The sequence below is a fragment of the Pygoscelis adeliae genome, unplaced genomic scaffold (assembly GCF_000699105.1).
Source record: "Pygoscelis adeliae isolate BGI_AS28 unplaced genomic scaffold, ASM69910v1 Scaffold728, whole genome shotgun sequence".
Taxonomy (NCBI): Eukaryota; Metazoa; Chordata; class Aves; order Sphenisciformes; family Spheniscidae; genus Pygoscelis; species Pygoscelis adeliae.
Window position 1 is genome coordinate 310,805 of NW_008825337.1, and position 5,017 is coordinate 315,821.

Below are 5,017 nucleotides of genomic sequence, written 5' to 3' on the forward strand. Positions count from 1 at the left end.
CAAACACCACCATTTTTTTTTTTTTTGCCCCCCCCGTGCTTTGTGTTGGGGCGTTTTATTTAAAGCCAAGCAGGCTGCAAAACCCCGCCGAGCCGGGGCTGCCAAAGCCGCTCGTGGGCTTAATTTTTATATATATCTATTTCCCCCCCTCCCCGATGCACGCACCCGATCCTTGTACAATCCTCTCCCTTTTATTATGTGCTTCATTGCTCCCCCCCCCCCCCGCGGGTGTAAAGGTTTCTCTCCTCTCCCCAGCTTGGCTGCTTATTCCAGAAGTTTCTACGGGGGAGGGGAGCACCCACTGCGGAGCCTTTGCCGCAGCGCCGGGCAGGCGTGGTCCCTGCCGCCGGGGGAGGAGGAGGAGGAGGATGCAGAGGATGCACCACCTCTCCCTGCCTTCCCTCCCCGGCTGACAGCCTCTTTCCAAGCCTCTCACCCTTGCTAGATTTCCCCATCTTTGAAGAGGGTGCTGGGAGGTGTTTGCAAGGGTTTGGGTTTTTTTTTTAAAGTCTTTTTTTTTTTCCTCCCCTTTTGCTAAATAAATTAAAAGCAGAGAGATTTCCTGATGGAGATGGATGAGGCTGGGCTCGCAGCAATGGGGTTGCTCGCTCGCACGCACTGCTGCAGCCTTGATCTGGCGTAGCGAGGGTACCGATGGCAGAAGTGACCTTTCCCAGGCAGTGGGAGGGAGGCTTTTCCCCCCGCCCTGACATGCTCCCGCTTGGAATTCATTTTAAATAGCAGGGCTATTATTTTTTATTTTCTTTCCCCCTTCCCCTTAAAGAACAGCTTGCTCTTTCAGTGATTTTTTTTTTTTTCTTGGCAGCCTGTGGGTTGAAGCTTCCTCATGATCTTTTTTTTTTTGTGTGTGTGTGTGTGTTTTGAATTGTGGTTTAAAATTGCCCAGCTGGAGACAAGTCTTGATTAGAGCTGGAACAATAGCTCCATTTTATTAATAATGGGAAGGATTTACAATCCTACAGCACCTTCCTTGGAAGGCTTTCAAAATAATTTGCAAACACTCACAAATTTAAGATTTCACATCCCTTGTCTGTGAGGTGGGTAAGTATTTTCATGGTGCCACCACCAAAAATCACGTTGGTGGCAAATCTGGATTTCGGAGTGCTTTAAAAAATGACAGATTTGGTGGGTTTTAGGGCTGCAAAGCAAAGCTGGGAAGGGGGGGATGTTGGTGAGCATGCCTAGCCGTAACCTAAATCTGTTCAGTGCTCTCTGTAGATGCAGAGTATTTTCCTATGTCCTGGGAACTGGGCTGTTACTTCTCTGCCTGCTCCATGCAGATGACCCTTCCTTCTTGCTCTTTGCCAGAGTGAAGCTGTGGACTTGCCTGCTTGTCAGTAAACATCTGCTTATAGATTTTTTTTTCTTTAATTCATTACCTTTTTGTAGTCCCCAAGTGACCTCCTTTAGTGCTGGCTCCGCTGTGGTTGGACCACAGCTTTGCATTAAAGCAGGCTTGCTAGCGCTAATGTGTCTCCCTGCGAGCCGGAATGACCTTGCTTGGGGGACTGGGCCCACCGAGCTAATGCAGATGTTCCGCTTCGATTACAGAACCCTGCACGCCGCTTTTTCCCAGCGTATCCCTTCCCTGACCCAGGTAGCGCAGGGGCATGTTGCAATATTCTGGGTGAAAGCTGCCTTCTGACTTACTTTTTTTCCTTTTTTTTTTTCCCTTCCTTCGCAGGGAAATACAGGATTGTTTGTGTAACCCCTCTCCATAGCAGATACCTTCTTTGTAAGTATTGTAAACATGCAGCGATCTAAGAGCTGTCCGGGCAGTCGGATCTGGCCTTGCCGAGGAGCGTAAGGCATAGTGCTCTGGTTGTGTAAGGGTGTGTTGTACACGGGCCACAGAAACCCACAATGTTTCTGTGGTTACTCCTGTCTGGATAGCATGAGTAGGTCCCAGGGCTTCCCCTTCCCACCGCTTACTATTTCGCAAAAGCAAAGGCTGGTGCTTCTGGAAAAAGCTCTGCCTTGTGGCCTTAAAAAAAAAAAAGAATAAAAACTGCTGTGGATTAGTCATCCTTATTTTTAAAGGAAGCTGTGTTTGCCAGTCCTATCTGTATAATGCATGTGCGTGTGAGATATTAACTATTAGCTTTATTTGCAAAGGCTGGTAATGTGCTCTGGTCGCTGCTCTTTGGAGCAGTGCCACCACCGAGGCTCCGTCAAGCTGCTGCTGGCAGGTGGAAAAACAGTCCAGCTTTTTGTACCCTTCCCTCCATTTTCCTTTTTCAGTGCTGGTATCTCTGCATTGGCAGGTGTGGAAATGTAGAGACCGTAACGACAGTAAGCAAGGACAGATGAGCTGTCTTCTGGGGTCACTTCCAACTCCAGAGAAGAAACCCTGGTGATAATTTTTTTTTTTTTTTTTTTTTCTTGCCTGTGGTAGCTTTTACTCTAAGCTCCACTGTATCTTGTGAGAAGACTGAGTTTGACCCTTTAGGATGCTAAAAATGGTACTGTTTTTAAACCTTAGTGTTTTTTTCCCTTCCCTGTGGTCACGTAGAAGAGCAAGCCGTGCAATTAAAACGGTATGGCAAAGGACAGCTCCCTCCCCCTCTCCCCTTTCAAAAAAACCTTCCAGAGTTGTGTGCTCTTGAACTGCTGCATAGGCAGAAAACATACAATGCAGTTGTCAGCATTGTGCTGATGTGTGGCACATTTAAAAAAAAAAAATACACACAAAAGGGGTGGGGAGAATGCTTGCCTCCAGAGAGAAAAACTGTGGGGCCCCTTTCCTGCAAGTGAACAGATCTACATGCGGTAGTATATTATTCCTAATTTTGCTCAGGCAAAGGCAATGGGCTAACGTCGGAGGGAACGTTGCAACGTCCTGAATTGCATTGGTGAAGATCAGGGTCCCCTTGAACTGTTTGTTTTTTTTTTTCTGTGAACTTGCTCCCGCGAGATGCTGCCGTTTTATTACTTGATTCCTCAAAGTTGTGCTCGCTCACCAGGAAGAAGGAAAACGCTTCCTTACTGGGTGCAATTTCTTTTGTTGTGTTGCAAAAGGTAATAAAAAGCACCTGGTGCTGGTCTCTCCTAGGTCACACATGACTTCAAGGCGCAGAGTCCCGGCAGTCATTAGCGCGCAAGGAGTGTTAGGTATCGGCGCCTTCTTGTTAGCCTCCCTTAATGAGAATATTGGCATCGGTGTCGCATGAATGCCTCTGGCTGACCGGCGGAGAGGCCCTGCCCTGCTAAGCTGGAGCAACACCTTAAGAGAAACGCCGTGATTTCACTGCCAGTGAGGCAGTCTGGTTGCTGCAGTGATTTGTAGCACGGCTATGACTTTATGCTTTTCTGGCAAAAATTTAGCGGAGGGTAAGTATGAGGTGTCCGGGCCAGATTTCATACCGTGCTCCCTGCGGTGGAGAGCTGGGGAAAGTTGGTGTGTGGTGTACGTGAAAATTGTCAATAGCTCCTGTGCCTAAAGCCTCGTCTGTACTTGAAATAAACCAGCGTGGACAGGGATATTAATTTTATTCTCTCGTTGGGGATATGTTGGTTTGGAGATATGCCTCGTGCTCATCAGAGGCCTTTGCTGGCATAGACATACGGTGGACGAAGAAGCTGGCTGTTTGGGACGTTTCCATGTTTTTCAGGTTGGCACACCCTGTGGGACTCGGAATTGCTTTTCTTTGGCAGTTTAGGACAAACGAGTGAGAATTACCTTGTGAGTGCTGAACTTTTACCACCCTCTGCTTTGGACTGAAGAGTTACTAGAACGACATCCATGAGGTTTCCAAGCTAAACAAAACCTGAATTTCCGGTGCCAAAAAGCAAGCGAGCGATAGAAACCTCCGCTCCTCCTCCATAATGGTGGAAACTGTAATCTTTCAAGCTTTCCTATTATCCCAAAGAGTTAAAAAGCTGCATCGTGAGGTCTGCAGAGGTAAAATGAAAGCCAAAGCTCGCCGAGAAACCGGTCTCCTGTGCCGTATTGCTGGAGAGGTTTTCGAGCGCAGCAGGTCTCGATGCGCAAGTATTTTTCTTTTGTGCTTTCCTCTGAAGTGAAAGAGCAATGACCGTGCAAACGTGCTCCGTTTAAAACACGGTCAAGTTGTTTCGGTATCAAAATGGTGTTCGGCGAAACAAAAGCTCTGACGGTGGCTGGCTCAGTGTTTATTTTGGGGGTGCCAATCAATCTGATGGGGAATGTGGGGAAGAGCAGCCTTTAGGTCACAGGTTTGGACTGTGGGTTTTGTGTTAAACCCTTGTCCTGCAACACCTCCAGCGTAATTTCTGTGATTTTTTTTCCTGGCCATTGCACGCGGGGCCTTTATGCAGAGGCCGTACAGCAACTGGGTGTTAAAAAAGGCAAAGTACAGGTGATCTATCCAGTCCTAGGGGATTTATATCCTTTGCAGTTGTCATGTTCAGGTATCGAATCACGTGGGGCTGGCTTTTTTGGGTTTGGTTTTCTTTGTTTTTCCCCTAAAATGTAATATTTTGCAGCCTGGAAGACTGAAGTCCTCTCTGTCTAGCTGGTGAAATGCCCCGTGTTTGGGAAGAACCCTTGTGAGGTGAGCAGGTACAGCTTTTCGGTACGTGGTCGCACAGAAGTTGGGGGGCAAGGGGAGGCAGGGCAGAAGCCGGCACTGCGATATTTCTAATTTTTCCCAACAACAGGCAAGAAAATAGGTATTAATTCTAATACATCTACTATACAGCGACCAAGAGTAAGCTCTTTTGCAGCCTTGTGACGGCACATGGTGTTTTGGTTGCGTGGCTCAGCAATCGCACTGTGCTCTGCTGCTGAAGAAATGTCTGTTTTTGTATAGCAAAGTATTTTGAAAACAGAAGTGTGCTTTTATATCTATACAAATGGGTTCAGTGTCAACTGAATTCCAAGGGCTCCTGAGCTGTGTTTACTGTGCTGCAGAAGGTAGCTGGTGCTAACCCACCGGTTACAGTGGCGGTATTTTGTGGCAGCTCCCATCCCCGGCGCTGTGTGGGTAAGAACGCCACCATGAAGTCTAGCGGGGAA

The 5,017-nt window shown here is 47.6% G+C and overlaps 1 long non-coding RNA gene across 2 annotated transcripts in view; it reads left to right on the top strand.

Moving 5' to 3' along the window:
• Positions 1–446: 446 nt before the first annotated feature.
• LOC103922237 overlaps positions 447–5,017 on the top strand; it is a 6,958-nt gene continuing 2,387 nt past the window's right edge. For both annotated transcript variants that reach the window (XR_663873.1, XR_663872.1), the window contains exons 1-4: positions 447–1,062; positions 1,706–1,756; positions 3,525–3,632; positions 4,486–4,553. This is a non-coding gene — a long non-coding RNA (uncharacterized LOC103922237). The remainder of the gene's footprint in view (positions 1,063–1,705; positions 1,757–3,524; positions 3,633–4,485; positions 4,554–5,017) is intronic.